Here is a 17,845-nt window from a genome sequence, read left to right on the forward strand (position 1 = left end):
CCATCTGCCATTTCTCTGCCCAACTTTCCGACGGATTTATATCTTGTATTGTTTGACAACTTTCCTCGCTATTCACAACTCCAGTTGTTGTGCTATTTGGAAATTTAAATAATCGAGCCACCAACATTTTCATCCAAATCATTAATATATATTGTTCTCAGGTCCTTTGTTGGTCAGGGTTGACCATAGGTTTTGCATGTCAGCTGTCATTGTGATATGCAAGCCAGGGTAAAACAATGTGCAGAGCAAGCTGTAGCAATATATATTACATGATACATATTACATATATATCTATATCAATGTTGCATATATAAATTATACATATCATTTGGATCTCATTTTCCTCTCTGACCTTACTGTCCATTAGCATAATTTGAATGCTCATAGAAAATTAACACTTATGTTTGAACTCAATAGGAACTCACTTCTCTTCAGAGTAGACTGAAACCATTCTATACGCTGGTCTAGCAAGTAATTACTTCCCCAAGGGCCTGAAGATGCTTTCAAAGCAACTTGGCTTATTAGGGAAGAAAATCGGTGAAGTTTTCCATTTTTACTTTATTCATTCATGGGATACAACCATTTCTTGCGAGTTCAGAATTTAGAGCTCATGCTTAGTTGCTCTTGATGCAGTGTTGGTGAATTATTTCCTGAGGAGATTGAGGTCCTTTAACATCTGCCAGATGATGCTGAGGATGTTCTAAGAGTCTGTGGTGGCCAGTGCTATCATGTTTGCTGTTGTGTGCTGGGGCAGCAGGCTGAGGGTAGCAGACACCAACAGAATCAACAAACTAATTCGTAAGGCCAGTGATGTTGTAGGGGTGGAACTGGACTCTCTGACTGTGGTGTCTGAAAAGAGGAAGCTGTCCAAGTTGCATGCCATCTTGGACAATGACTCCCATCCACTCCATAATGTACTGGTTAGGCACAGGAGTACGTTCAGCCAGAGACTCATTCCACTGAGATGCAACACTGAGCGTCATAGGAAGTCATTCCTGCCTGTGGCCATCAAACTTTACAACTCCTCCCTCAGAGTGTCAGACACCCTGAGCCAATAGGCTGGTCCTGGACTAATTTTCACTTGGCATGATTAACTTACTATTATTTAATTATTTATGGTTCTTTATTGCTATATTTCTGGTGCACCATCAATAACTCACGCTGAGACTTAGGAAGCGAGATATCGGCTTTTATTGACTGGAAGAATAAACAACACTACATCCTGGGGAAAATGAGGAAGAGCAGCAGCCCACAGTCGCCTTTATACAGGGGTCTGTGGGAGGAGCCACAGGAGCAGTCAGCAGGGTCTGTGGGAGGAGCCACAGGAGCAGTCAGACAGGTATATCTAGTTCACCATAATTTCTACACTAGTCTTGGTTGGTGTGACTGTAACGAAACCCAGTTTCCCTTGGGATCAATAAAGTATGTCTGTCTGTCTGTCTGAGCCAATAGGCTGGCCCTGGACTTATTTTCACTTGGCATGATTAACTTACTATTATTTAATTATTTATGGTTCTTTATTGCTATATTTCTACACTAGTCTTGGTTGGTGTGACTGTAATGAAACCCAGTTTCCCTTGGGATCAATAAAGTATGTCTGTCTGTCTGTCTGTATCTTCAACCCTTCAGCAGCTCCCATAAGTTCTGCTGGGATGCTAGTTGTAAACTAACCTGGCATTCACAATATTGTTATTCTTCAAAGTCTTGACATATTTGAGTCATTCCCATCACAGGTACTTCCTGGAGTAAAACTTAGAGAAGGCGTGTTACGTACCTGTAACGGTTTAAATGAACCAGCAGCAATAGACCACACCTGGAGTCTGGTTTTGATGTTAAAACCATTATCTTTATTAGTATCTACCTAATATAGCAACTTAAACAAGAATAATCAAAAGTTAACAGTGTTATGAGTATATATATATATATGTGTAAATATAACTTCCAAACTATTGAGCTCGGGAGCACGAGGCTTAAAATCTTGAGATGGTCAGGTATGAAAGTTCAGTTCATCCACGGATTAAATGATGTGAGAGATGTAATCAAAGGGAAAATGTAGAGAGAAGGCATTTATGTCGTATTTCACCTGTTCCACGGTGGTAAAACAGGATAACAATCGCTGTAGGTTTTATCCGTCGTCGTTCCAAATCCACTTACAAATTATCAACAATAGTAGCTTATCACAGGGGTACCGTCTTCAAAGAGAACTATCACCCAGGCAAGGGTTAACACATAGGTAGATTCCACAAGGTTGCCCCAATCCCACAATGTGATAGCCATTTATTGTTGTGCTGGGTCAATGCCCATTCCACCCTTGTGGGCACTTGTAAGTTCCAACCAGTGACCCCTTAGTCACTGGTTTCCTTCCATTGTTCGACTCCAACTGCGACTGACTGTGTGTGAGTGAGTGTCCTTGCTTAAATCAAAACAAGCTGCAGAGTCAAATAGTTCCGCCCCTCTCTCTCTCTCTCTCTCTCTCTCTCTTAGTAAGAATCAAACAGGAGCCGAGAAAGCTGGCGGCTGACGTCACTCAGGCACTCTCTCTTAAGAATGACAGTCCACGGCAAGATAAACCTAGGGGTTCATCACAAGTTGGGACTCCCAGGCTACCACAGGTGAAATGGTAGGGGCTGTTTGATGGGACGGGAGGATGGGTAGTTTCAGAGGCGGTGCATTTCTTCAGTCACTAATGCAGAAGCTTCTGTGTGCTGCTAAAGTACTGACTTTCAGTTCATAATATCATCCTAAACACGTTGTCTCCATGTTGCCATTAAAGATGCCTGACGTGGATTGAGGGACTGTTTTCCTGAGCACCTTCACTCTGTTCACCACAAAAATTTCCTGGAGGTCATCCATTTTATTCTCCTTCCCATTTCCATTCCAACTTAACCATGGCTTCCTCTACTGTTACAATGAGGCCACTCTCCAGTTGGAGGAGTAAAATATCATATTCTGTCTGCGTAGCCTCCAACTGGAAGGCACAGAAATCGATTTCTCTAACTTCTGATAATTTTTTCCCCTCCTGCCCATCATCTCCCTATGGTGTCCCTCCTCCTCCACTTTCTCCCATGGTCCACTCTTCACTCCTACCAAATTCTTTCTTCTTCAGCCCTTACCTCTTCCATCTATTACCTCCTAGCTTCTCATTTCAACTGCCTTCCCCCTCCCCTAGTTTCCCTTGCACTCCTTCCTCTCCCTCCACCTTCATGTTCTGGTTTCTTCCCCTTTCCTTCCCAGTCCTGATGAAGGATATCGGCTCAAAACGTCAACTCCTTATTCCCCTCCAAAGATGCTACCTGACCTGCTGAGTTCCTCCAGCATTTTATGTCTGTTTTTCCATATCGAGTAACCAGACTGCAAGGACTCCCATAGCTTAGTGAGGATGCTGCATTTTATTAAAGAGACTTTGAGAACATCCCTGAATCATTTCCACTGTCTACTATAGCTGGAGTCCCTTGCAGTGATGGAGTTCAGAATAAAATGTCTGTTTTGGAGGTTGGTTACCAACCATGCATATAATTTGCTCTGCCTATTGGTTGTGATTGAGTACAAGCTGGGACTCAGTGCTAAAGGGTCTTGGATTGGGAAAACTTACTTATATTGGTTTTCTTATCCTAGTAGCAGATTTTGAGAATTCTGGTGATATTTTCTAGTTTTCTGAGATGCTTGCCAAACTTAAAACTGTTTCAAAAATCTTACTTGATTGGCAGTCAGTGGCTCTTCTGAAGTCAAGGACGGCTACATATGGTGATTCATGCTGCTTCCTGTTGGAGTCCCCATTCCCTAGATATGGTTATGATTGTGGCTGCTCCTGTCATGTGCTTCTTTTACCCGATGCAGCAGATGAAGTTGAGAATTTGTAACTGAAGTTTCTCCTCTTTCTAGCAATGCACTGTGAGCTTCTTTGCCACAGGTGGTTGAGGAGGCCAAGTCATTTGGGTACATTTAAAGCAGAGGGTGATAGATTCTTGATTAGTAAGGGCATAAAAGTTTTCAGGCAAAAGGCAGGATGATGGGACTGAGACAGCAAAATAAAACAGCCATGATGGAATGATGGAACAGACTCAATGGGTCAAATGATCTAATTCTGCTCTTATGGTCTGTTCTTAAGGCTTTGGTGTTTATCAGATGGCATTTAGCTATTTTTAAAATTTCCACTTGGTCATTGAGATTGGACCAGATAGTCTGCTGTGGCATAGAATCAAGGGCTCACATCAAAGACAAAGTCACAATTAAGGAGTTCTTCAAAGTGTTCCAGCGGGTTCTCACTGGCTGTCTGTTCTTAATAGTTTCACATCTATTATTGGCTCTCCAAGTGTATTTGGAACATAGATAGACTTGACGGCGCTGATGTGTCATGGTTCTAAACAAGTTCCCTGACTTCCTATCATGAACCATCTGCTCTTTAAGAATTTGTTTTCTGTTGAACCTTGGCCCGTAGATTGGTTTCTTTTTCCATGAGGCATGTTAGAGTTTCCAGTCCAAGAATGTCTTGTGTTTAAGAATCAAGCAGCTTCTAGATTTCCTGGTTATTCTCATAAAGCCAGTCCTTCTGTTTTCTAGTGAAGAAGGCAAGAGTTCAAAGTTCAATATAAGTTAAGAGTCTCCACACAGGTTCTGATTATGGTGGATGTCTGTGAGGTGCTGTCTGGGCAGAACCTCCTTTCAAGGATCCTTGAGACCTTCAACTTTGATTTTCTATAATAATGAGAGTGATGAGATATCAGAAAAGTTTAAATTAAATAACTGAAGAAACAATATTGGGATCATAGTAAATGATTAATCCATTCCTTTCTGATTTAATTACTCTCTTCAACCTTGGTTATGCATCTCACTAATGATCTATATTATTGAAAAGTAAAGATAACTTTCTAAACACAAGAAAATGGGTTGATATAATAATTCTTTTTGAAAGATATATGGAATTGGCTTCAACATTAAGTAGGCAGGCTGAATGTTTTTAGTTTTTTTACATTTACAGGAGGAATTTTATAAGGTGCAAATATAAAATTAAACTTTAGCACAGGACAATGGAACAGCAAGATTTTAAAATGTGCTTTTTTACATTCTTGGATTCTAAGAAAACTTCCTTTTAGATTCTCTGTGCATTAGCCATTGAACATTGAAAATTAAATGGAAAGGTTTTACTTGTAGGTTCAGCTCTCTTCAGAAATTCTTCATTGAAGAAGTAAATGGGAATTTAGTCCAGACTTTTAAGTTCTATATGCGGACTAGGGGTTTATCTGATACCGGTGGGATGTGTAGAATTTAAATTATTTTTTGAGGACTGGAGGATGTGTGTTGGAGCTCGGAGTGCAATTCCAGTGTTCTCTGTAAGAAGATCATTTGCCCTTCCTGTGAGCATGTGGGCTTCCTCTCATGTGGGCTTCCTCTGGTGCTCCAGTTTCCTCCCACAGTTAGTTAGTAGATTAATTGGTCATTGTAAACTCCTGTGAATAGGCTAGGATTAAGTAGGTGGGTTGCTGGGAGTTGTGACTCTCTGGACTGAAGGGGCCTATACTACACTGTATCTCTAACTAAGTAAATAAGTAGATATCAAATGCATTCTATTTGTCAGTTTGTTTTTTCTCCCCAACAAAAGAATCGATATTCTGTCCATTATACAATCCATCTATATTTTAATTTGTGAATATATTAAAAGTAGGAAAGGCTCCGTTTTGGGTTTGTCCATAATTGTGTCAGCATAGGTTCAATCTGCTGAGGAAAAATGAATAAATTCATGAGTGAAAGGTTTACATGTGCAATCTCATTTACCAAAAGAGAGAAAGCTCAAAATTTTGATGAGGTTATAACAGCTCGGAGTATGAGGGAAGTTGGCCGTGTATCCGAACAAAACCCAGTGTAGATTGAAACTGATTTGAAAGTCTTTCAGTGCAAGATGTGGTGAAATTGATTCACAGTTGCAGAAGGAACATGTCATGAAGAATCAGATATGTTCAAATAAAAGAAGCCTTTTAGAATTTTACTCGGTATATTGTGGTGTTTGGACCAAAGGCAAATGGATCTATAGAGGAGAAGTTTGTGATTTCTAACATCTTCGCTTCAATGCTCTAAGAATGCCAAGGTTTTGAAATATTCTGTTTTACTAATAGATCCTTAATCTTGCTTTCTTTAAATAGGTAATCTGAAGGAACAGGTCCAAACCAATTTGTGCTGTGATTGGAGGGAGTAAATTAAAAGATTCATTCAGCTCAATTTGCAGGCTACTAATGTGTCAGGTGAATTTTCTTTCTTGGCATTTTCTTGATGATTTGTTTCCACTGGTTTTGTAAATGTTGAGATGACTGAGGCAAATGCAGGAATTAAGTACCCAAGTGGGGTGATCAGGGGGTGGGGGAGGGTAACTTTGGGCGAAACGTTCTACTGAAACATGGATTGGAAGTTCTCAACAGCATCCCGTATGTTGGCCAAATCATGGGTGGTGTTGAGTCGGTGTGTGTGCGTGAGGTACAACATTGGGTTAAGGTGTACTGTAATAACAAAGTCACATTCACCGCCAACAAAACCAAGGAGTTACTTTTTGACCAGAAAGGTGAAGTCAAGAGCTTTGTGCCATTTGTCATTGAACAGATGAACAGAGTCAGCAACTTCGAGAGTGTTACCATATAGGCTCAGCTGACCCGGGCCCAGCACATAGATGCAAACACAAAGAAGGCATGCCAGTGCCTTTACTTTCTTTGAAGCTTAAGGAAGTTCGGCATGTCACCAAATATTCTAACAAGCTTCTCCAGGTGCATTGTTGAAAGTATCCTGACTGGCTCACGGCCAGGTACAGAAATTCCAATGCACACAAATGCAAAAGTCTGCCAGGAGCAGTGGACACAGCCGGGTCCATCATGGACACAGCCCTCTCCATTTTTGACAAACTATACAGGAGTCATTGGATCAGAAAGGCAGCATCTATCATCAAGGGCTTCTACCATTTGGGTCATGTCCTCTTCTTACCGATTCTGAGCAGGATATACAGAAGTCTGAAGTCCCACAGGTTTCAGGAACAGCTACTTTCCTACAAGCATCAGTTTCTTGAAACTGCCTGCACAACAAGGAAAACACTACATGCCACCTCTTGCACTCCACGGACTTGTCTCTTTTTTTTGTGAAAGTACCTTGCTTTGGGCTGTCTTTTATTTTCTCTTCACTGTCTTGTAGAATATATGTGTGATCTATATTCTTGTCTGAACCATGCAGAAGCAAGTATCTCATCATACTGTACCTCACTGTACTTGTGCACCTAACATGAACTCAGAGTGATTTGACTCTTCCCTACTTTAAGTGGTCAAGGGCTAGGAGTTCCCTGCAGTTAATGTGAAAGATACATTTCTTCCATGAGCTACTGAGCATGAACTTGGATTCTGCCCGCCTGCTAATCACTTCCAATAACAGAGCTTGGAATAGAATGAAAACCATTCTGATGATGACCTTGGCTCAAAATGTCCGCCATACAATTGCTCCTCACCTGCTAGTATCTCCAACAGCTTGTCTTTGTTTACACTGGGTTAGAGCATCTGCAGTCTCTTATTGTCTTTCTTAAAAGGTGTCTGTCTCAGGAGTCAGGTGTCAGTATGTAGTCAATATGGCCTGCCCACTGGAGCTAACTGAACACAATGGGGCATCCATGTTGGGAATATTGCCCTAGAAAGGGCGCTGACACTGGTCCATTTGTCCTTCTAATCCAGTTGGAAGATTTTTTAGAGATGTTGGTGTTTGAATCCTTCCATAGTTTTCTGAGGATCTGACGATTTTATTTAGCATTAAAAGTTAATGCTACCGTGGGCCACTTCAGCTTAATGGCTGGATAAACTGAGGTTTTCTGATTTATAATAGTGTGAATCTGGGAGGATATATTATGTTTTGTAACTTCAAAACATTAAAACTAATTCAAAAGAAGGCACAGGGGTCTGAGATGTGAGTCTAACTTCATGTTTACTTTAAGCGAGGTGCACATGACGTATGCAATTCTTGTAGCTTTACATGTAACCTGTAATTATGTAAACAAATTAGAATGTTGTGTGAGGGGAGGGGGTTTGGGGGTTGATGTTCTGTTAGTTATTTTTGTGTGGGGGTGGGGTTGATTTGTGGGGGGTCTGGGGGGTGGTGGTTTGATGATCAGGATGCCATTCTTTTTTGTATGAGAAGGCGTAGGTTTGATGTTTCTCTCTGAACAACTTTCATGTTCTTTCTTTGTTTTGTGGCTATCTGGAGAAGACAAATTTCAGAGTTGTATACATGCTTTGAAAATAAATGAACCCTTGAACCTTTGAATGATAAACCAGATTCAATGTGCTATAGCCTGCTTCTGTCTCTAGCATGTTTAGAAAAAGGCCAGTTAGCCCTCTGCAGGATTCCCCACATAATCCTACTTCACCTATCCCTATCTGGCTATCCTTCAATACCTCACCCTCTCATTCTCAGCTGGCAATCCCTAAAGACATCTTTGCTATTTACCACAACCAATAGACATTGGAAGGAAATCTGGTATTCTCACCACTCTTAGAAGAATGAAGATATTGATGAATTACCTTATTAGATGTTATGACTACCTTGCATACACTGTGTTTTTTGGATTCCATCACTCTCCCAAACCAAGTATGTAAACTTATAAAATTCTCATGCTATCCTGCATGTTTTGGGAGACCGAGAAAGCTGATATATTGACAACACCATAAAGCAATTGGTGAAAGGACTAAGTGTCAATGACATTCTCATCGATTTTGTTATACCAAGTTCAATTGATTCAGGCCCTAATTCCTTGGTAAATTCATCACACCTTCTTGGAACAGAAGCAATTATGTTTCAAAATTTTTAAAAACTGCAGATGCTGAAAATTTGAAAGAATTAAATAATTTCTAAAAAAGGTCATCAACCTGAAACATTAATTCTGTTTGTCTCTTGATTGTTACAAGGTTATTTGATTTGCTAAAGTGTTGGAACATGTTCAAACCAATGCATCTCATCTTGTCTCAAACAGAAATACATGCATAACAGGTATTTACTGGTGATTTAAAATCAGTTTTAAAATAATTATAAAGTCATAATTTCTGATTTTTAAGAAATCTGCTTGCCATCTGCACCATTAATGTTTGTTGAACTAGTTAGATAATTTCTACCTCTGGGTTTGCCAGAACCTCAAATTAAATATACTTCTTTTCATTGCTATTCAAATCAAAACCAAGCATGCTTTTCTCTGAACAACAACACACACAAAATGCTGATAGAACACAGCATCGATGCTGCCTGGCCTGCTGTGTTCTTCCAGCATTTTGTGTGTGTTGTTGTTTGAATTTCCAGCACCTGCAGATTTCCTCATGTATGCTTTTCTCTGCCTTTTCATATTTGATATTTTCTCACAACATAGCAGGAGGCTGTTCAGTCCATCGAGTATATTCTGGCTCTCAGAGAAATCTATTCTGCCACTTAGTTCCCTGAAACCAATTCTCACCCTATTTGCATATTAATTCCATCCTGATTCTCCTACCAACTATCTACACTAAATGAAATTTACAATAATTAATTAACCAATTAGCCAGCACAATTTCTGAAGATAGTCATAGAGTATGGCAGCATAGCACAGGGAGAATGTGCAGGCACCACCCAGACAACACTGGAGGTAAGTATCAAACCAATTGGTGTGGAGATTTGAGGTGGCTTGATTCTCTATTACTGAGGCACTGTGACAATGTCTTCAATGGAATAAACTGTAAAGTAATCCAAGTCATCTCATCACAAGCAGGAGTAAATCTGCAGATGTTACTGTTTACCCTTTTCCATAGATGCTGCCAGGCCTGCTGATTTCCTCCAGCATGTCAGCATTTCATGTGTATTTAATGTAACGTAAGATGTGTGTATAATATCCCCTGATGGGACTTTGAGGAGCTGGTGAGTAACCCTGTGTCATAGCCAGTTTCTGTTCCGCTGTCTATTGTTTGTGTAAACTTGTGGATTGGAAGCTGCCATACATTTACATTTCAATAATACTTTCTATTCAAAATATTTAATTGGGTATAAAATGAATTTGGATCAGCCCGTACTTTATAAATGCAAGTCTTTCTTTACCAAACTTGACCCTCACTTAATAGATTCCTCAATAGGTTTCAATGAGGTCACCCCTCATTCTTCTGAATTCCAGTGAATACTGTCCCAGAGCCATCAAAAGCTCTTCATACGACAAGCCGTTCAAACTTGGAATCATTTTTGTGAACCTCCTTTGAACCCGCTCCAGTTTCAATACATCCTTTCTAAGATAAGGTGCCCAAAACTGCTTACGATATACCAAGTGAGATCTCACCAGTGCTTTATAAAGTCTCAGCATTACATCCTTGCTTTTATATTCTAGTCCTCTTGAAATGAATGCTAACATTGCATTTGTGTTCCTCACCACAGAATCAATCTGCAAAATAATCTTTGGGGAATCCTGCACAAGCATTCCCATCTCCTTTTGCGCTTCAGATTTTTGTATTTTCTCTCCATTTAGAAAATGGTCAACCCTTTCATTTCTGCTACCAAAGTGCATGACCACACACTTCCTGACAGTGTATTCCATCTGCCTTTTCTTTGCCCATTTTCCAAATCTATCTAAGTCCTTCTGTAGCCTCTCTACTTTCTCAAAACTACCTGCCCCTCCACCTATCTTCATATCATCTGCAAACTTTGCAACAAAGCCATCAATTCCATCATTCAAATCATTGACAAATAATGTAAAAAGAATCAGTTCCAACACAGTTCTCTGTGGAACACCATTAGTCACCAGCAGCCAACCAGAGTAGGGAGACATTTACAATTTTTCCAGTCTTTCAGAACCATTCCAGAATTTAGTGATTCTTGGAAGATCATTACTAATGCCTTCACAGTTTCTTCAGCCACCTCTTTCAGAACCCTGGGGTGTATAACATCTTGTCCAGCTGACTTCTCTACATTCAGATCTTTCAGTTTCCCGTGATCACTCTCCCTAATAATGGTAACTTCATGCACTTCATGACCCCTGGAACTTTCACCATACTTCTTCCATAGTGAAGACTAATGCAAGATGTTCATTCAGTTTGTCCACCATTTCCTTGTCTCCTATTACTACCTCTGCAACATTGTTTTTCAGTAGTCCAATATCCATTCTTGCCTTTCTTTTCCACTTTATGTACCTGAAGAAACTTTTGGTATCCTTTTTAATATTATTGCTAGCTTACTTTTGTATTCCATCTTTTCCTTCTTACTGACTTATTTAGTTGCCTTCTGTTGGTATCTGAAAGCTTCCCAATCCTCTAACTTTCCACTAAGTTTTGCTTTATTATATGCCTTCCCTTTGGATTTTATATTGGCTTTGACTTCCTTTGTTAACCACAGTTGTGTCATCTTTCCTTTAGAATACTTCTTCCTCATTGGGATGTATATATTCTGTGCCTTCCAAATTGGTTCCAGAAATTTCAGCCATTACTGCTCTGCCATCATCCCTGCCAGTGTTCTTTTCTAATCAATACTGGCCTGCTCCTCTCTCATGCCTCTGTAATTCCCTTTACTCCACTGTAATACTGATACATCTGACTTTAGCTCCTCCTTCTGAAATTTCAGAGAGAATTTGATCATATTATGATCACTTGCCCTAAGGGTTCTTTTACCATAAACTCCTTAATCAATTCTGGTTCACTGTACAACACCCAATCCAGAATAGCTGATCCCCTGGTGGGCTCAACTATGAGCTGCTCCAAAAATCCATCACGTAGGCATTCTACAGATTCCCTCTCTTGGGATCCATTGCCAATCGGATTTTCCCAATCTACCTACATATTGAAATCCCCCATGGCTATTGTAACATTGCCCTTTCTGCATGCATTTTCTTTCTCTGTTGTAATTTGTAGACCACATTCTTACCACTGTTTGGAGGGGGGGGGTCTGTATATAACTCACTTCAGGGACTTTAGCTCCTGCAGTTCTTTAGCTCTATCAGAATAATTCAACATAATCCGACCTTATAATACCTCTTTCTAATGATTTGATTTCATTTTTTACCAACAGAACAACACCAGCCCCTTTGCCTTCCTGCCTGTCCTTTCGATAAAATGTGTATCATTCGACATTAAGCTCTCAACTCAGAATGAAAGCAGGAACTACAAGCCAGAGTGGCCATGCTGACCAAAGTGTCTTTCTCAGCTTGTCCCATTTGCTTGTGTTTGAGTACGTTCTGAAGGACCCACTGAAGCTTAGTGCAGCCACCGTAAGGGCTTGGTGGGGAAGGAACAAAGTGTAAGTTTCTTCTACTTTTGAAGAGGGAAAGTCTATATTCGATGAAGAAGATCCTTAATTGTAATAGTACACCAACCCAAAATACCACTTGAGTGGCTGCAATGCTATTGATGTGTAGGAATCTAATAGAGCAGTACTGAAAGCATTGACTATGAATGTAAAGAATGAAAAGGCATTACATAGTCTATTCTTGTAAATATTTTAAAAAATAAATGAAGTTTATTTTGATGAAGATAAATTATTTGTGACTGGTCATATATCTCTAAGCCATTCCTATCCATGTCCCTATTTGACTATCTTTTCATTGTCAATGTCTGTGCCTCAAGCACTTCATCCGGTAGCTTGTTCTATGTATATACCACTCTCAGATTCCTATTAACCCTCTTCTATCTTACCTTAAACCTATGCTTTTTAGCTCCTGATCCACTGAAAAAACAGTGCATTGATTCTATCTCTGGCCCTCATGATTTTCTACAGTACTGTGCACATATATATAGAGCTAGGATGCCTGAGACTTTTTCACAGCACTGTATTTGTCAACATGGAGTAGAGGGCAAGTTTGTAAATCTGATGGGAGCAAAAGATGTTGAGAATATTGAGGGTGGAGTGCTGCAAGAGGGGTGTGGGACAGATGGCAGAGAAGGAGTGCCAGGGCAGGCGAGTGGCGTGGGTGCAGACACACCCAGCCTTGAGAAACCAGGCAAGGTCATTTGATTCCAAACAATTGGTTTATTGATCATTACAGAATGTTTCCCAGGTGCTTCCCACACCCACCCCTCTCCCTTTTCCCAAGCATGATTTGCCTCCCCCGTCCCTTTACCACTCTCAGTTTACAATAGAGACCCATATCTGAATCGGGTTTATCATCACTCACATATGTAGTGAAATTTGATTTTTTTTTGAGGCCACAGTAAAATGCAATACATAAAATTACTATAGTACTGTGCAAAAGTCTAAGGCACCCTAGCTACTGTGTATATATGTGCCTATATATATATATATATATATATATATATATATATTATATATATATATATATATATATATATATATATATATATAGATCTATATATATATCTGTAGTCTAGTGTAGCTTTCTCTGTGTTTTTTTTTATTACGTAGTTCAGTCTAGTTTTTTGTACTGTGTCATATAATACCATGGTCCTGAAAAACGTTGTCTCATTTTTACTATGCACTGTACCAGCAGTTATGGTCGAAATGACAATAAAAGTTGACTTGACTTGACTTGACTATGACTTTTGCACATCTCAATAAGGTAATTCTTCAGTCTTCTACACTCCAAGTAGTAAAGTCTTAGCCTGCCCAATCTCTGCCTATAACCCAGTTGCTCCAGACCTGGTCTGATCCTCATTAACCCTTTGCTGCACTTTCTCCGGCCTAATGGCATCTGTCCTATAGCAGAGTAAACAAAGCAGAACACAACAGAAGATGTTGAATTGTGCTTGCCTGCATTTTGCACATGTCCCTCTGAACTGCTCCTATCCATTTAACCTGTCCTACATTAAAATAATCTAATGCAAAGACTAGCTTTATTCGTCACATTTACTTCAAACGCTGGAAACATACAGTGAAATGAGTCATTTGTGTCAATGACCAATACAGTGACCACTAAGTTGTGCCCCTGCTACTGGCACCAACATAGCATGTCTACAACGTACTAACTCTAACTCGTACATCTTCAGAACGTGGAAGGAAACCAGAGCACCTAGGCAAGCTCCTGACAAACAGTGGCAGGAATTAAATTCTGATCTCTCGATCACCGGTGCTGTAAAGTGATACACTACCATGCTGCCTCCTCATAAAGGAACCACATTAAAAGAAGTCATTGTATCTTCCACTCAATCTAGAATGAGAGGTTTTCTTTGGCTTTAAGGGACTGTTGAAGATGAGGATGATAATGATTATGAATAAGTAGACAGGGTTAATTTTATGAAAGGTGAATGAAGAGAAGCTTATCAAACACTGGTGCATAATATTGAACCGATCAACTGCCTTATGATGTAATGATAAAAATTATAGATGCCTGTTCTAATTAAAAATCACGGTACTTTCTTTAAGATATCCCTGGGTGAAATTAAATTTACTCAAAGTTTTGTGTGTAATTCTCAAACACTGCCCTTGTTTTTAACTTGCTGTTAACTTGCTGTTTGGTCTCTGGAGTCAATTTTAAGCACGGAGCCTTGCAGGTATATTTTGCAACCTTAGCTCAGGGAAATACTAATTATGCTTGCTTGGAATTTCTAGTTAGTCACGGGAATTCTGCAGCGGTTGTCATCTCTGACTTAGTTCAGATGTTCTTAGTTAAGCATGTTATTGATAGGAATTTATTGAACAGTCTGGCTTATACCCAGTTCATGTTTATTCAATGTGTTCTGTTTGTTCAAACGGAGAGACTTGACCTTGCCACACAGAGTGCCTGCTTTCAGGTCTGGCTTCCGTTTATAGTCTGAACCTACAGGCCTGTTTACATCTGCACCCCAAGTGATTCCAATGCACTTGACCCAGCAGGGTTTACAGTTGCTTGGCAACAAAGACACTTAAGTGATTGTGTCAACAGCATGTGACATTCCCCCTGTAGGAGTGGTTTGCCTCCTCTGCATCTCTAAATTACACTGACAGCTACAAACCAGTGTTTGTACCACTGCCAGCATGAGAATTTATATTCATAGGACATTGTCTATCTCAATGTGAGTTTTGAACAGAGGGAGGGGTAAACTGCAGCATGTGGAATGTTTGCCAATAGCATACTTCACACCAGGGAGATGCAGATTAATATTGCTGCAATCTTGGAGGCATTTTATACATGAGTACACTTTGCATTTTATATAGAGATCCATAAGGTCCAACCAAGGTGGGATAAAGGACATACTTAGTAGAAGCAGGTTCCACTGGCCACAAAACCTAGAAGCAGAATTAGGCCATTCAGCTATTTGAGTCTGTTCCACCATTCCATCATGGATAATTTATTATTGCTGTCAACCCCATTCTCCCGCCTTCTCCCCATAACCTGTGATGTCCTGATTAATCAAGAAACAATCAGCCTCTGCCTTAAATATGCCCCATGGCACAGACTTCACAGCCGTCTGTGGCAAAGAATTTCACAAGTTCACCGCCCTCTGGCTAAAGACATTTTTCATCTTCTCTGTTCTAAATGGACGTCCCTCTATTGTGAGGCTGTGCCCTCTGGTCCTAAACTCCCAGTCTTCCACAGTGAAGACTGACACAAACTACTATTAAGCTCTTCTGCCATTTCATTGTCCTCCATTACTACCTCTCCTGTGTCATTTTCCGGAGGTCCGATATCCTCTCATCTCTCTTTTACTCCTTATATATCTGAAAAAAATATTTTACATCCTCTTTTATATTATTGGCTAGTTTACCTTCATATTTCATCTTTGCTCTCTTTATGACTTTTTTAGTTGCCTTCTGGTGATGTTTGAAAGCTCCCCAATCCTCTACTTTCCCATTATTTTTTGTGATATTATATGCCCTCTCTTTTGTTTTTATGGTCTCTTCGACTTCCCTTGTCTGGCACGGTTGCCTCATCACCCTTTTAGAAAAGTTATTCTCCTTTGGGATGCATTCTTCTTGCGCCTCCTGAATTGCTTCCAGAAACTCCAGCCATTGCTCTTCTGCTATTGTCCCGTCTTGCGTCCCCTTTCAATCAACTTTGGCAAGCTCCTCTCTCATGCCTCCATAACTCCCTTTACTCCACTATAATACTAATATACCTGACTTTAGTTTCTCCTTCTCAAACTGCAGGGTGAATTCTATAATATTATGATCACTGTCCCCTTAGGGTTTCTTTACCTTAAGCCTTCTAACCAAATCTGGGTCATGACATAATACCCATTTCAGTATCGTCATTCCCCAAGTGAGCTCAACTCAGCTGCTCTAAAACACTAACTCTAAGCATTCTACAGATTCCCTGTCTTGAGATCCAGCACCAACTGGATTATCCCCATGTACCTGCATATTGAAATACCCCATCATTATTGTTCCATTGCCCTATTTACATGCTTTTTCTATCTCCCATTTTAATTTGTATCCCACACCCTGGTTAGTGTTCAGAGGTCTGTATATAACTCCCTTCAGGGTTTTCTTACCCTTGCAGTTTCTGAACTCTACCCACAAGGATTCTACATCTTCAGATCCTATGTCACCTCTTTCTAAGGATTTGATTTCAATTTTTACCAGCAGAGCCGCCGTATCCCCTCTAACTACCTGCCCGTCCTTTCGATACAATGTGTATCCTTGGATGTTACGCTCCCAACTATGATCGTCTCAGCCATAACTCAGAGATGTCCACAACATCATACCTGTCGATCTCTAACTGCTCTGCAAGATCATCTACCTTATTTTGTATACTGTGTGCATACACTGGCTCGAGTCCTGTGTTCCATGGGTGGAGTAAAGCACGTGCTCCTGGCTCATCCAGAGGTGTGCTGACACGCTCATTGTCATGTTGTGACGACAGGGGCAAGGCAGCGAAATACTTTGAATCTTGGTGAGTCAGTTTAAGGTGATCTACAGAAATATGTTCAGGTTTACCCCTCTTACCTATGATAAACGTCTTTACTCCCCTCTCCAAAATGAGGAATGGGCCATTGTAAGGGGGCCTAAGGGGATGTTGGTGTGCGTTATGGAGGACAAAAACAAATGAGGTGGAATGTAGGTCTACAGGAACCCAAAAGTGCTGTAGGACATGATTGGAAGGTAGGAATAGGTGAAAAGGAATTTAATTTACTGAGAAGGGTGGAACGCTGTTAAAAGGCTGACCGAGTGGTCGTGGCATCAGGAGTGGGATCACCTGACACTCATAATTGCTGCCGGGATACAAACTCAGCCGCGGATGACTGCAGGTCCTCTTTTGGAGCAGTTCTGAGTCCCAGCGGGACCCACAGGAGATGATTATGGCAACACTCATCGATCAGGGAAACCCACAGAGCAGCCTTTAAGGAGTGTTGAAACTGCTCACAGAGGCCATTGGATTGATCTCTGGCTGCCTGGTGATATGGTCCACCATGGAAAGAAAGTGAGTGAAACCATGGAGTGGGGCAGGGGGTAGGAGGACCAACAAGGTCCACATTGACATGGTCAAACCATCACTCAGGGATCTCAAAAGTTGTCAATGGCACCTGAACATGACGGTTTATGTTGCCTGCTGTAACACTCCACACAAGCTGCAGTCCAACCACGCTCGTCCTTTCTGAGGCTGTGCCAAGCCAATTTTAATGCAACCAGCTTCTGCGAGGCTTTCTGGCCTGGTTACTCTAGCACTGTCGAAACTGCAAGGTGTTCGGGGTGTGTGTGTGTGTGTGTGTGTGTGTGTGTGTGTGTGTGTGTGTGTGTGTGTGTGTGTGTGTGTGTGTGTGTGTGTGTGTGTGTGTGTGTGTGTGTGTGTGTGTGTGTGTGTGTGTGTGTGTGTGTGGTTAACTCCTGTGAGATTGAGTTGCTAGCTCAACCCTCAACCCAGGCACGGATGGAGAGCGTGCAAGGGAGCCGGCCGGATTCGAACTCAGGACCTCTCACCCCGAAGTCCAGCGCTGATGCTACTATGCCACCAGCCGGCTCC

General features: G+C 40.8%; 1 long non-coding RNA gene across 1 annotated transcript; it reads left to right on the forward strand.

Moving 5' to 3' along the window:
* The first annotated feature begins 2,499 nt into the window (after positions 1-2,499).
* On the forward strand, positions 2,500-13,143 carry LOC140739805 (uncharacterized). The gene is made up of 3 exons (XR_012101752.1): positions 2,500-2,612; positions 6,138-6,236; positions 12,022-13,143. It is a non-coding gene; the product is annotated as an uncharacterized lncRNA (long non-coding RNA).
* The last annotated feature ends 4,702 nt before the right edge of the window (positions 13,144-17,845 follow it).

This window comes from Hemitrygon akajei, chromosome 16, assembly GCF_048418815.1.
Source record: "Hemitrygon akajei chromosome 16, sHemAka1.3, whole genome shotgun sequence".
Taxonomy (NCBI): Eukaryota; Metazoa; Chordata; class Chondrichthyes; order Myliobatiformes; family Dasyatidae; genus Hemitrygon; species Hemitrygon akajei.